General features: G+C 41.8%; 2 long non-coding RNA genes across 2 annotated transcripts; both read left to right on the plus strand.

The window, feature by feature from the left end:
* The first annotated feature begins 6,729 nt into the window (after nt 1-6,729).
* LOC144584322 (uncharacterized) lies at nt 6,730-14,315 on the plus strand. The gene is made up of 4 exons (XR_013538502.1): nt 6,730-6,756; nt 7,225-7,254; nt 9,059-9,121; nt 13,731-14,315. It is a non-coding gene; the product is annotated as an uncharacterized LOC144584322 (long non-coding RNA).
* LOC144584323 (uncharacterized) lies at nt 9,604-13,613 on the plus strand. Its single transcript, XR_013538503.1, has 4 exons — nt 9,604-9,962; nt 11,310-11,372; nt 11,829-11,858; nt 13,576-13,613. It is a non-coding gene; the product is annotated as an uncharacterized LOC144584323 (long non-coding RNA).
* Nucleotides 14,316-15,230: the final 915 nt, after the last annotated feature.

Consider the following 15,230-nt stretch of genomic DNA (forward strand, 5'->3'; position numbering starts at 1 on the left):
AAAAAAACCCAGAGCTATGCATTTCCAAGGTGTATTACCAAAGCCTGCCACTAGAGGGAACCAGATACTGTGCTATATGTAGTGTTTCTATACCTGCACTATTTGGCATCCATAGGAGGGTTGCTTGGAGGGATCCCTGTTGTATCTCTGCACAGTGGGAAGACACTGACCATATTCCTGAGGTCAGATTACAGAAACATGTGCATTTCCTGCTATTAGAATGTTTTCTCTCCAGCCATGCAGTTCTTTCAAAGCTCCATTTTCTAACAACCAGACATGCAAATGAAGTTCATGTGTGCCTCCTGATGGCAGAGCAAGCTAATTGACCACTTTGAGGCAAGTACTGTCATAGGCAAAAGGCTTTGGATAAGCAATCTTTTGCATCTTAAGTGAGCTCTGCTTCTAACGACATGCTAACTGGACTCTCTAGGCCAGCCCTCAGTCTACTGTAGAGGTTGATGGGGAGCTGTAGCTGGGACTGAACATTTCCTTTGAATAAAGAATACCTTGAGATACAGGATCGTTCTCTGACTCCTCTTCAAATAGAGGTGGCCATAACTAGGCAGTGGTCCCAAGATGCAGTAATAAAGCAAGGGAGAAATTGCAGCTTTAGGGGGTGGTACTAGAAATTGTATGTTTTTGGTTCTTTGCTACTTAAAATGCAAGCCAATACAAAACAGGAAGGTTTTGTGCTCCACTAGTAAAGGATCTACTTCCATTTGTGTTCTTTGTCGTTTTGTATTGCAGAACAACTTTGCAGCTGCACGACGAGTAAGTATCAACAACCATCCTTGATGGACCAAGTGTTATGTTCATACATTCAGTATAGCTACTCATGACTGGGATTAGAACAAGAGCTTGAGACTTGAGGTTTAAAAAGGAATTCGTTGGCGCTGATCCAGTAACCCTCTTGAATGGCAAAAATTCAGTTACTTGAGTTCATCTTATTAATTTAGTATTTAATTTACTACTTTTTAAAGAAACCATGGTGCTTACATTAAATCCCATGTCTTAATGAGTTCAGTGGTGCTTAGTCCTAGGATGGGATAAAACTCTTAATTGTCATCGTTAACAAGGAGGGACCACAACTTTGCCCTTAATAAAAGGGTGAAGTATTTTGCAGTGCAGTCTTTTTCAGATTAAAAAAAACGACTGAATTGTTTTAAAAGATTTGTTGTTTCCTTTGGGTGGGGGGAATACCACCTTTGCAGATTTAAGGCCACAATCCTCCTGCACAGTGGGTGGTGTTATGCCCACTGGGGCCTTCCAAATAGCACTTCAGTGGGGCTTCCGCTTCTACAAGGATACCGTAGATATTTCCAAGCGCCACCCACTGGCCATGGAACGGGCCAATTGGTTATAGGTTCCAGCAGCTATGCAGAAATTCTTGAAGGGATAGAGTAAACTGTGAGAAGGCAGTCTATAAGGGAAATGGGAAATTTGGCAAAGACTGGGTTTGGGATGCCGGAGTTGTTGCCTCACAAAGCAAACCCCCCCCCCAGAAAAGTGTTCTAACTAAGTTGCTTGCTCTCCATGGGGCCAGATGTCTCAACACGACCAGATAGCCGGTTGAAATGTCCACAATTTCTGCAAAATTTATTGTCCTCAGCATGACCATGAGATGATAAGGGCAAGGCTGTGTTCTTTGAGCTTTCTGCCATTTAGGCAAAAATAATTCTTTGGATCCTTTTGGCAAACAAAACTGTGCAAATCTAGATTTATTTCCCCCCCCCTTTGCAAAGCAAAACATAAAGGCACACATAGCAGGAATAGGGTGATCAGACTGATTAAAAGCTGCAAACAAGCCATCTGGTGCTTCTGATTTCAAAATGTCAGTGCATCAAAGCAGGACATTTCTTAGCTCTGCTAGGTACTTGGTGTGGTTTGTGTAAATACATGCCTTCTGCACAAAAAACACCCTCTCAAATTTGAAGATTCTCTTTCCGCCTGACAGATGATATTTTGGAGCCTTACAGATTAGGAAAAAAAAATTACAATTCCATGGACTTCAGCAAAAAACAAACAGAAAACAATGCATAAACTCCCATAATCAACCCCCCGAAAGAGTATTGCTCCCTTCTCTTTTGTTCCCTGGATGTGCACTATATAAATAGTACAGTGGTGCCTCGCTTAACGATGTTAATTGGTTCCAAAAACCCCATCGCTATGTGAAAACATCGTTAAGCAAAACACCATTTCCCATAGGAATGCATTGAAAACCGGTTAATCTGTTCCAATGGGAACGGATTACCATCCTTAAGCGAAAATCCCCATAGGAAACATCGCTAAGTGAAACAATGTTTCCCCCAACGGAAAGCCATTCAAAAGCATTGGAGCCGGCTTCAATGCTTTTGAATGGCTTTCCGATGTCCGTTTTCGCTCATTTTTAAGTGTCTTAAAGTGTTTGAAACCTGTTTTAAATGCTTGGATTCGGTAGTCCACCTTGTGAAACATGTGCAAACTTAATTTGGCTTTGTTCTGAGTCTTCGTTAATGTTTGGTGATTTTTTTTGTTTTCCCCATTGAACTCCATTGAACTGTCCCTTCAATGGAGTTCAATGGGTAAAACAAAAAATCACCAAACATTAACGAAGACTCAGAACAAAGCCAAATTAAGTTTGCACATGTTTCACAAGGTGGACTACCGAATCCAAGCATTTAAAACAGGTTTCAAACACTTTAAGACACTTAAAAATGAGCGAAAACGGACATCGTTAAGGGAAAATCCCCCATAGAGAACATCATTAAACGATGCGGAAAATTCCTCAAAGAAACCCATCGTAAAGCGAATACATCATTAAACGAAGCAATCGCTAAGCGAGGCACCACTGTATATATTTTCTTAAAAAACCAATTTAACATCTATTAAGATTTTTTAAAAACCAACCTTAAAAACAATTCAAAAACATTTCAAAACCTTGAAGTTAAAAAGCAGCATTCCTGAGATAAATTCCCACTTAAATGTCTGCCTGAAGAGTCTTTGCCTGACCATTGAAAGACAAGAGGGAAGGGGACAACCTGGCTTCTCTAGGCAATGCATTCCAAAGCCTGGGAGCAACCACGGAGAAGGCCCTGTCTCGTATCCTCACCAAGCTTGAGAAGGTGATGGAGCAGAGAGAAAGACCTCCCCAGATGATCTTAAAAGCCAAGAAGTCCAGTATGAAATGTGACCAAAAGGAAATTCTCTCCCATCTATCTTCATATATATCACAATAGCTTGGCCACAATGTTTACACAGTGTAAAATAATATTTGATACCAACAGCAAAGCAATGGCAGCAAAACATTCCCTATGCATCAGTATAGGATGGCCAGATTTCTTTTGGACCCTTATTGAAACAAGCTGTTGCTTTCACCCAGCCAACCGCATTTATGATGCACCTCAGAAATTATTGATTTGAGTCAGCTATACACACCCATGTATGAATATGAGCATGCCATGCATAATATATTTTTGCTGTGTCTCCCCCCCCCCCCAATTTGTTTTCCAGAACAGAGCTGATGATCCTTGGTTTGTTGTGAGTATTGGTCACTCCTTGTTTGAAAGATTTGGGTAGCTACACAATGTTGTCACAAAAAGTTGCCAGGCCCCACTCGGACCCTTCTGCAAATTCTCCAGTGTCTATGCCCTTGTTGATTTCCCACAGAGTCATTATTTCATCCATCGGATGAGCATTTTGGTCTTTTCTTCACCGCAGGGGATGAAGCAATGCTACCAGAATATGAATTTTGTTTTTTAAAAAAAGTTAATTGATTAATTGCGCACTTACAGTGATGCCTCGCAAGACGAAAATAATTCGTTCCGCGAGTCATTTTTTATTGCAAAAGTTTCACCTTGCGAATTTTCCCATAGGAATGCATTGAAAAAAATTTGTCTTGTGAAGCACGGCCATAGAAAAATTCATCTTGCGAGTCACCAAAATAATTGCAAAACACTTTTGTCTTGTGAGTTTTTCATTGCACAAGACATTTGTCTTGCGAGGCATCACTGTATTTCAGAACTTCAAGTTGCACATGTCAAGTGTAACAAGAAAAGCCCAGGCTGATTTCTTACCTTGTGGGAATTAGCAGCTGAAATTTATGTAAATAGGCTTACACCGGCATAATTAATTATTTGATAATTAATTTCAAACTATAACTGGCAGAATCTCAGAATTCCAGGAATGGGAGACCTTACTTTTGTGAATTTTAACTCCTAGAATTGTCACCAAAGGGGAAAGCTTCTGACCAGCCATTTGAATGATCCCTGTCATGTTTTTACCACCAGGGAAAGGAAGTTTGTAGGGTTTTTTTTTAATACTTGGTGCCATAATAAATCAGCAGACCTTGAGTCCTGGTGCTCTTCCACAGCCATTTGTTGTTTTCCCTGGGGAACAAAGATGTTTTGATCTGGTCTTGACTTGGAGTGTGTGTGAATAATTGGGACTGTCTGTGTTTTGGCTGTGTTATCAATGTTCCTTTTTTCCTTTACAGTGAGAAACTACAGGACATTCACCACCTTTCCATCATTTCATTTTGAACCAATTTCACCAAGTTTAGCTTTCTGTTGCGACAGATTTTCCCAAATAAAGAAAACGATCCTTTCAAAACACACCACCCCCCGTTTTTCTCTGTGTCTTTATATATGTCTACTGTGTGATTTTTGAATAAGGAGATAACAAATATTTGCATTTTGATCGTCCTTGATAGGCAGAAAAGTTGGCATTCCCTGCAACATCTTTTGTACAAAATACCATGCTTCAATTTTTTGCACATTTTCCACAAACAAATTTTGTAAATGGGTAAAATGCAGAACTACAATAGTAATCTCATCTCTTTCTGGGAAAACATGTGCTAATTCTGTTTGTTTGTTGGGGGGGGGAGTGAGGATTTACACCCTATTTGGGGACTTTATTCTTTACAAAATATGCTCCAAACTTAGGAAGGCTAGAGATTAATAAGGTGAATACTGAGTACAGTTGGACATAGCTATTAAGGTGCTTTTCCTATTCAGATTATGTAAGTAATTTTTTCCCTGCTTTTTGGCCCAAAACACTCCCATTATGTGGGAGTGTATAAATAATTATACCATGCCCTTTGTGGGAGCCATTATGACCCAAATTGGCCCAAGGTCACACTTACCTGTTCACTATGAGCTATCTAACCATATTTAATCAGTTGCCAATTAATATTTACAGTATTCTTAAAGTATTCGAACACAAAATGGCGGAGAGGGAGATAAGAGTGGGAAGATTCATCCCTCTATATGACTTCTGCACCCAAATGCTACCAATTTAAGTTAGACAGTAAAACTACAAATTAAAATAGGAATCACACTAGCACAATACCACTTGTAAATAAGTGCCCTGGATCTTGTAATATGCTCTATAAATAATATATTGTTGATTACAATTGTAAATTTTTCTAACGTTATGCCAAGAACGTATCAATTTTTTCGTATATTGTGATCTATAGAATGATATGAGCACAAATAAATTCTATAAATGCTTAATATTAATCCAACAATAAAATGAATTTCCTATTTGCACCTACAATCAATTTGCCCGTATAACTATAACTGCTATTACCCCTCTTATTTATTCTGCAATTGATTCTATCCTGCAATGAATATTGAACAATATGAATGATGTTCTTTTTATCAAAGGTTTCCTTCCTGTTAGGTTATAAGGCAGCCAACTAGTAGCTCAAAATGGCGGGGAGGGAAAGAGGGGGGGAAGGGCGTGAAAATCCGTAACTGAAGTGGTGTCCGGTTGACAATCTGCAGAGCAGCACCAAAAAGAAAAAATACAAAATACAAAATCCCAACTCTAAACAACCCCCAGGTAAATAATAACTCCAGTTCAACTCTAAACACGCTTCCTTTGTAGTATTCAAATGACTAAGGCCGAAACAAAGGCCCACATTGAGGCAGGCAGTTTTTTTTTAACAAAAATCCCTTACGCCATATTCCTTTTAAAATAAACTTTTAAAACCTCAAGGCTCCAACTATCTGCTATAAAAACCTCCACACCTTCTCTTAATTATATTACTTTTAACTATTTAAACAAACAAAAGCCCTTTGCGCTGCTGCTTAAATCAAAAAATTTATACAGGTTTTTTAAAAAAGTTATTGACGACAGAAAAAAATAACAACTTAATTAAGCAGTAATAAAGAAGTTGCTCCCCAGCAGGGACTTGGACCAACAACCATTGGAAACTCCAGCAGGGTGCCCTTCCACATAGAGCTATTCCTGCTGCAGGCCAGCCAACACTAATTTAGCCCAGAACAATGACAAATATAAGATGTAACCCTGGGAGGGAGCGAACGTTTCTCTCCTCTCTGATGAGAAAGAGCTGACACAGCGAAAAAGCAATCTGGGAAGCGGGATCCTTATCCTCCTTTCGGAAGCCCGAACAAGAAAGAGGGCGAGCAAGTGGGAATGCTTCCTTAAATAACGGCACTCCCTCATCCAAACCAGTCAAATGACAGTCATGCGCCCTTCCAGTGCTGTGGGGAAAACACCAGATACGCTGTTCCAAGGCAGCTGACCACCCGTCCAGCGGCTGAGACATATCCACAGAATACAAGACTCCTAATACAAATTACGGTGGGGTATGTAAAAAAGGACACTTTTTAAAAATGTAGTGTGAATGCTATGGCTGATCTTTCTTTCTTTTTTCTTTTGCAATGAAATGGCTTGTCGCTTTCCCTCTTGTAGAACCAGCTACCTAGGAAGATGAGTGATGGGAAGGACGGTGAAGAAGGTGCTACTGCTGCGGTAAGGATCAAGCTGTTCTCATTCCAGTTCTGCTCTGGCTATGAAGTTCAATACTCCTGAAACATAGTTTTTATCCTTATCCAATGCCTCATAGAACCAAGTCAGGAAACTCAGAAGGCTAGAGTTGGGGGAATCAGGTGGCCTACACCATTTGGGTTCTTAAAGTTGTTGATGGATGGATGGATGGATGGATGGATGGATGGATGGATGGATGGATGGAAGGAAGGAAGGAAGGAAGGAAGGAAGGAAGGAAGGAAGGAAGGAAGGAAGGAAGGAAGGAAGGAAGGAAGGAAGGAAGGAAGGAAGGAAGGAAGGAAGGAAGGAAGGAAGGAAGGAAGGAAGGTGAACGTTTCCTATGTATGGAATTATCCAGTTTCATCAAATCGGGGTGTAATTTCATTTCGTGTTGTCTATCATTAAAGCAAAGTATGACAATTGATTTGTTTTGCTTTTTTAATCTCCTTTCAGGGCACGCCTGGGAAACATGGACCTCTTGCAGTAAGGAAAATATCCATCCAATTCCTGTATTGTTCCTTTTTTCTTTATTTGCAGCAGACGATTCAAACTCATGCATGGATATGAAACATAAGAAAAGTTAAAACCCAATTAAAATGTCAAGACCATCAGATTATTTTTTACTACAAGCAGTTGGAGATTTTGTGTGCAGAAATGATTTCGTGACTTCAGCCATGGCCCAATGAGTTCAGTGTCCTTGAAGTGTGTGTGTGTGTGTGTGTGTGTGTGTGTGTGTGTGTGTGTGTGTGGGTGTGTGTGTGTGTGGGTGTGGGTGTGGGTGTGGGTGTGGGTGTGGGTGTGGGTGTGGGTGTGGGTGTCAATGCCATTCCCATGCAGCACTTCTGGAAGTGAAGGATTTGCTGGCTGCACACCATTGCTCAGGATACACCAGACTGTAGTCACAAAGCTTTCCAGCTCCTTGGGGGGCATCCTTCTATGGTCTGTATAGTTAGCATTCTGAAATGCATGCAAAAATGCTTTGAAATAGTGACCAAAAATTAAGCTATTAGGGGTGGGTATGACCTGTCTATTATAAGATTTATTGGTGTGTTATGTTGAGGGTTCTGGGAACATGCTTAAGTTCCAGTAAAATGCACAGCGAAAGGGCCAGCTCCTTTCTCTTAGAATTAGCTGTAGACGTCCCCTTCTTTACCCTCTTGTTCTTGGTATCCACCCTCACCAAAGCCTAGCCCTCTAGAAAATAAGACTCGGGAGGCGATCTTTAAGTATAAAAGGTTTGTGTATTTTACTTACATAAACGTCCCTTTCTAAAGCAGGCCCTCATTAGGCTTAAGGTTGAGAGAAAGGAAAAGAGTAAAAACAAGGTTTGTTTCCTCAGCCCATGTGGCTGGGAGGATCTCTGGGGTTCAGAGATTCAGCCTGGAGATCGAGCATCTTCCAAGGTGAAAAAGGGTCTGAGACAAAAATGGAGTCTCTCAAAATGCGTGAGGGGGAGAAGGGAAGAAACAAGGGTTATCTAGCCCGCCAACAGCAAATCCCTCTGATTAGTTAGCATGCAAGCAAACAAGCAAACAAGTTAATCTGTGACATAGGCCCTTCCTCCCATATCTTGAAATTTACATCAAGATTGCCAACCAGCCAACGTGTTACACATATGTAAGACTATATTATGGGGATGAAAAAGCGTGATTGCGCCACTTGCCACATGCGTATTATGCTCTGGTCAGGATCCTGCCCACTCAACATGCATGTGTTCCTTCAAGGTGCCTCCCCTGAGGAACCTAGTATGAGTAAGTGAATGTACAAAGGTTTCCCTGGAGAGCAATCTGTCCTTAACATGTCACAGTCATGGAGGTGGGCTGAGCTGCCCATGTCTACAAACACAGTTTCGAAACGAGTGAATTAGTTCTTGCCAGACTTTCCTCTTGGGAATATCTGGGGGGGAGAGGAAGAAGAATTGCCATCTGGGAATTGAAAGTGCTTCAAGGAATGTCACCTTATGGCAGCTTGGCAGAAGAAGGGAGGGAGTAGAGGAGATCATGAGTGAGGGCAGAAGGTCGATTTCTTCATCCCATCATGCTGTGGTTCCCAAGCTTGGGTCACCCTGGTCTTCTTGGACTGCATTTCCCAGAAGGCTTCACCCCCTGAGAGTTGCAGTCCAAGACTACCTGTGTTACCCAAATTGGGAACCCCTGTGTGAATCCAGTCTTACAAGGTCTGTCAAAGGGATTGTTTCATAGTGAAATCCAGTCTTGTATGGCATGTCCAAGGTGGACATCCAAACATGTACCTGAGATGAAATGGCTTGTTGCTTTCCCTCTTGTAGAACCAGCTACCTAGGATGATGAGCGCTGATGGAATGGACGGTGACGAAGGTGCTGCTGCTGTGGTAAGGATCAACCTGTGGTCATTCCAGTTCTGCTCTGGCTATGAAGTTCAATACTCTTGAAACATAGTTTTTATCCTTATCCAATGCCTCGTAGAACCAAGTCAGGAAACTCAGAAGGCTAGAGTTGGGGGAATCAGGTGGACTACACCATTTGGGTTCTTGAAGTTGTGGATGGATGGATGGATGGATGGATGGATGGATGGATGGATGGATGGATGGATGGATGGATGGAAGGAAGGAAGGAAGGAAGGAAGGAAGGAAGGAAGGAAGGAAGGAAGGAAGGAAGGAAGGAAGGAAGGAAGGAAGGAAGGAAGGAGAATATTTCCTATCCATGGAATTATCCAGTTTCATCAAATTGGGATGGAATTTCATTTCATGCTGTCTATCATTAAAGCAAAATATGACAATTGATTTGTTTTGCTTTTTTAATCTCCTTTCAGGGCACGCCTGGAAAACAAGGACCTCTTGCAGTAAGAAAAATATCCATCCAATTCCTGTATTGTTCCTTTTTTCTTTATTTGCATCAGACGATTCAAACTCATGCATGGATATGAAACATAAGAAAATTTAAAAACCAATTAATATGTCAAGACGATCAGATTATTTTTTATTACAAGCAGTTAGAGATTTTGTGTGCAGAAACAATTTCGTGACTTCAGCCATGGTCCAATGACTTCAGTGTCCTTGAAGTGTGTTTTTGTGTGTGTGTGTGGGGGGTGTCAATGCCATTCCAATGCAGCACTTCTGTAAGTGAAGGATTTGCTGGCTGCACACCATTGCTCAGGATACACCTGACTGTACTCACAAAGCTTTCCAGCTCCTTGGGGGGGATCCTTCTATGGTCTGTATAGTTAGCATTCTGAAATGCATGCAAAAATGCTTTGAAATAGTGACCAAAAATTAAGCTATTAGGGGTGGGTATGACCTGTCTATTATAAGATTTATTGGTGTGTTATGTTGAGGTTTCTGGGAACATGCTTAAATACCAGTAAAATGCACAGCAAAAGGGCCAGCTCCTTTCTCCTAGAATTAGCTGTAGACGTCCCCTTCTTTACCCTATTGTTCTTGGTATCCACCCTCACCAAAGCCTAGCCCTCTAGAAAATAAGACTCAGGAGGCGATCTTTAAGTATAAAAGGTTTGTGTATTTTACTTACATAAACGTCCCTTTCTAAAGCAGGCCCTCATTAGGCTTAAGGTTGAGAGAAAGGAAAAGAGTAAAAAGAAGGTTTGTTTCCACAGCCCATGTGGCTGGGAGGATCTCGGGGGTTCAGAGATTCAGCCTGGAGATCGAGCATCTTCCAAGGTGAAAAAGGGTCTGAGGCAAAAATGGAGTCTCTCAAAATGCGTGAGGGGGAGAAGGGAAGAAACAATGGGTTATCTAGCCCGCCAACAGCAAATCCCTCTGATTAGTTAGCATGCAAGCAAACAAGCAAACATGTTAATCTGTGACGTAGGCCCTTCCTCCCATATCTTGAAATTTACATCAAGATTGCCAACCAGCCAACATGTTACACATATGTAAGACTATGTTCTGGAGACGAAAAAGTGTGATTGCGCCACTTGCCACATGCGTATTATGTTCTGGTCAGGATCCTGCCCACTCAACATGTATGTGTTCCTTCAAGGTGCCTCCCATGAGGAACATAGTATGAGTAAGTGAATGTACGAAGGTTTCCCTAGAGAGCAATCTGTCCTGAACATGTCACAGTCATGGAGGTGGGCTGAGCTGCCCATGTCTACAAACACAGTTTCGAAACGAGTGAATTAGTTCTTGCCAGACTTTCCTCTTGGGAATATCTGGGGGGAGAGGAAGAAGAATTGCCATCTGGGAATTTAAAGTGCTCCAAGGAATGTCACCTTCTGGCAGCTTGGCAGAAGAAGGGAGGGAGTATAGGAGATCATGAGTGAGGGCAGAAGGTCGATTTCTTCATCCCATCGTGCTGTGGTTCCCAAGCTTGGGTCACCCTGGTCTTCTTGGACTGCATTTCCCAGAAGGCTTCACCCCCTGAGAGCTGCAGTCCAAGACTACCTGTGTTACCCAAATTGGGAACCCCTGTGTGAATCCAATCTTACAAGGTCTGTCAAAGGGATTGTTTCGTAGTGAATCCCGTCTTGTAGGGCATGTCCAAGATGGACATCCAAACATGTACCTGAGATGAAATGGCTTGTTGCTTTCCCTCTTGTAGAACCAGCTACCTAGGATGATGAGCGCAGATGGAATGGACGGTGACGAAGGTGCTGCTGCTGTGGTAAGGATCAACCTGTGGTCATTCCAGTTCTGCTTTTGCTATGAAGTTCAGTACTCCTGAAACATAGTTTTTATCCTTATCCAAAGCCTCGTAGAACCACGTCAGGAAACTCAGAAGGCTAGAGTTGGGGGAATCAGGTGGACTACACCATTTGGGTTCTTGAAGTTGTCGTAGGTAGGTAGGTAGGTAGGTAGGTAGGTAGGTAGGTAGGTAGGTAGGTAGGTAGGTAGGTAGGTAGGTAGGTAGGTAGGTAGGTAGGTAGGAAGGAAGGAAGGAAGGAAGGAAGGAAGGAAGGAAGGAAGGAAGGAAGGAAGGAAGGAAGGAAGGAAGGTGAATGTTTCCTATCTATGGAATTATCCAGTTTCATCAAATTCGGGTGTAATTTCATTTCGTGTTGTCTATCATTAAAGTAAAGTATGACAATTGATTTGTTTTGCTTTTTTAATCTCCTTTCAGGGCACGCCTGGAAAACAAGGACCTCTTGCAGTAAGAAAAATATCCATCCAATTCCTGTATTGTTCCTTTTTTCTTTATTTGCATCAGACGATTCAAACTCATGCCCGGATATGAAACATAAGAAAATTTAAAAACCAATTAAAATGTGAAGACAATCAGATTATTTTTTATTACAAGCAGTTAGAGATTTTGTGTGCAGAAACAATTTCGTGACTTCAGCCATGGTCCAATGAGTTTAGTGTCCTTGAAGTGTGTGTGTGTAAGTGTGTGGGGGGTGTCAATGCCATTCCAATGCAGCACTTCTGGAAGTGAAGGATTTGCTGGCTGCACACCATTGCTCAGGATACACCTGACTGTACTCACAAAACTTTCCAGCTCCTTGGGGGGGATCCTTCTATGGTCTGTATAGTTAGCATTCTGAAATGCATGCAAAAATGCTTTGAAATAGTGACCAAAAATTAAGCTATTAGGGGTGGGTATGACCTGTCTATTATAAGATTGATTGGTGTGTTATGTTGAGGGTTCTGGGAACATGCTTAAGTTCCAGGAAAATGCACAGCGAAAGGGCCAGCTCCTTTCTCTTAGAATTAGCTGTAGAAGTCCCCTTCTTTACCCTATTGTTCTTGGTATCCACCCTCACCAAAGCCTAGCCCTCTAGAAAATAAGACTCGGGAGGCGATCTTTAACTATAAAAGGGTTGTGTATTTTACTTACATACACGTCCATTTCTAAAGCAGGCCCTCATTAGGCTTAAGGTTGATAGAAAGGAAAAGAGTAAAAACAAGGTTTGTTTCCTCAGCCCATGTGGCTGGGAGGATCTCTGGGGTTCAGAGATTCAGCCTGGAGATCGAACATCTTCCAAGGTGAAAAAGGGTCTGAGACAAAAATGGAGTCTCTCAAAATGCGTGAGGGGGAGAAGGGAAGAAACAAGGGTTATCCAGCCCGCCAACAGCAAATCCCTCTGATTAGTTAGCATGCAAGCAAACAAGCAAACAAGTTAATCTGTGACATAGGCCCTTCCTCCCATATCTTGAAATTTACATCAAGATTGCCAACCAGCCAACGTGTTACACATATGTAAGACTATATTCTGGGGATGAAAAAGTGTGATTGCGCCACTTGCCACATGCGTATTATGTTCTGGTCAGGATCCTGCCCACTCAACATGTATGTGTTCCTTCAAGGTGCCTGCCCTGGGGAACCTGGTATGAGTAAGTGAATGTACAAAGGTTTCCCTTTAGAGCAATCTGTCCTGAACGTGTCACAGCCATGGAGGTGGGCTGAGCTGCCCATGTCTACAAACACAGTTTCGAAACGAGTGAATTAGTTCTTGCCAGACTTTCCTCTTGGGAATATCTGGGGGGGAGAGGAAGAAGAATTGCCATCTGGGAATTGGAAGTGCTCCAAGGAATGTCACCTTCTGGCAGCTTGGCAGAAGAAGGGAGGGAGTAGAGGAGATCATGAGAGAGGGCGGAAGGTCGATTTCTTCATCCCGTCGTGCTGTGGTTCCCAAACGTGGGTCACCCTGGTCTTCTTGGACTGCATTTCCCAGAAGGCTTCACCCCCTGAGAGCTGCAGTCCAAGACTACCTGTGTTACCCAAATTGGGAACCCCTGTGTGAATCCAATCTTACAAGGTCTGTCAAAGGGATTGTTTCATAGTGAAATCGAGTCTTGTAGGGCATGTCCAAGATGGACATCCAAACATGTACCTGAGATGAAATGGCTTGTTGCTTTCCCTCTTGTAGAACCAGCTACCTAGGATGATGAGCGCTGATGGAATGGACGGTGACGAAGGTGCTGCTGCTGTGGTAAGGATCAACCTGTGGTCATTCCATTTCTGCTTTTGCTAGGAAGTTCAATACTCCTGAAACATAGTTTTTATCCTTTTCTTCCATTACAGCAAGAAACTACCTCCCCCCCATAAAAAGCTGAGGATCCTGCTGTCCAGCGACCTTCACCACCTTTCCATCATTTAATTTGGAATGAATTTCACCAAGTTTAGCTTGCTGTTGCTACAGATTTTCCCAAATAACAAAAGCAATCCTTTCAAAACACACCACCCGCCTGTTTTTCTCTGTATCTTTATATTTGTATATTGTGTGATTTTTGAATCAGTGTGACAATCGCCCTCGTCACTCATGCCTTTCATACTAATGAGCTGATTTGGAGGAGCCTATGAGAGGACTGGAAAGGTGGAGTCAGCAGCTACATGAGGTTTGGCGGGAGAAAGAGTGAGATAGAGATTGGGATGAGATCCAAATAGTGATAGGGGTTGGTTAATCAGAGAGAGGGGGGACAGATACTGAGAGAGACAGAGCTGATTAGGTAAATAGGGAGAGAAGGTGGTAATGATATAGATAGAGAAAAGAAGTATGTACTGAGAGAGCTGTTGATGAATTGCTTGTGTATAATGTGTATCTGAGAAACTTCTGTTATTATTCAATCTGCTTCACTTCAATAAAATAAGTTCTGTTTCTGTTCACAAGACAAGTGTTCTGATATACGTCATTTGTATGTGGATTGAAGTACCCCAAGGAGAGAACAAATATTTGCATTTTTGTCATCCTTGATAGGAAGAAAAGTTGGCATTCCCTGCAACATCTTTTGTACAAAATACCGTGCTTCATTTTTTTGCACATTTTCCTCAAAAAATTCCTTAAAGGTGTAAAATGCAGAAATGCAATTCTGCATTTTACACATTTTACACATTCATCCCTTTCTGGGAAAGCATGTACTCATTCTCTATTTGATTTGTAAGAAAAAAAATAAGTGAGGATTTACACCCTATTTGGGGACTTTATTCTTTACAAAATGTACCCCAAATTTAGGAAGGCTAGAGATTATTAAAGTTAATATTGAGTACATTTGGGCATAGCTATTAAGGTGCTTTTCCTATTCAAATTATGTAAGTAATTTTCCCCTGCTTTTTGGCCCGAAACACTCCCATTATGGCTTCTTCCTTGTTCCAGTAACAGAAATATGTTGCATTACATTTGTAATTCAGGGAAGAACAATCTCATTCCCCTTGTGATATAACTGTAATTTTTAAACTACTTTTCTAGTTATGGGGATGTGGCCTCAACAAATGATAGAGGAGGAATAGACCACGGTTCAAGGGCCAGCTTATCCTGGCTTTCATGCTACTTGCTTTGTTGTGGGTGTTTGGCTGATGATAGGTCGATGAGTTTGTGACAGTTGTTTCTGGAGTTCAATTTTTTTTAAAGTTAAAAACTTACTACCGTGTTTCCCTGAAAATAAGACAGGGTCTTATATTAATTTTTGCTCCAAAAAGGGCTTATTTTTAGGAGATGTTTTAGGAGATGTTTAGGGGACGTGGTGGCGCTGTAGGGATGTGGTGGCGCTGTGGGCTAAACCGCAGAAGCCTGTGCTGCAGGGTCAG

Source organism: Pogona vitticeps, chromosome 9 (assembly GCF_051106095.1).
Source record: "Pogona vitticeps strain Pit_001003342236 chromosome 9, PviZW2.1, whole genome shotgun sequence".
Taxonomy (NCBI): domain Eukaryota; kingdom Metazoa; phylum Chordata; class Lepidosauria; order Squamata; family Agamidae; genus Pogona; species Pogona vitticeps.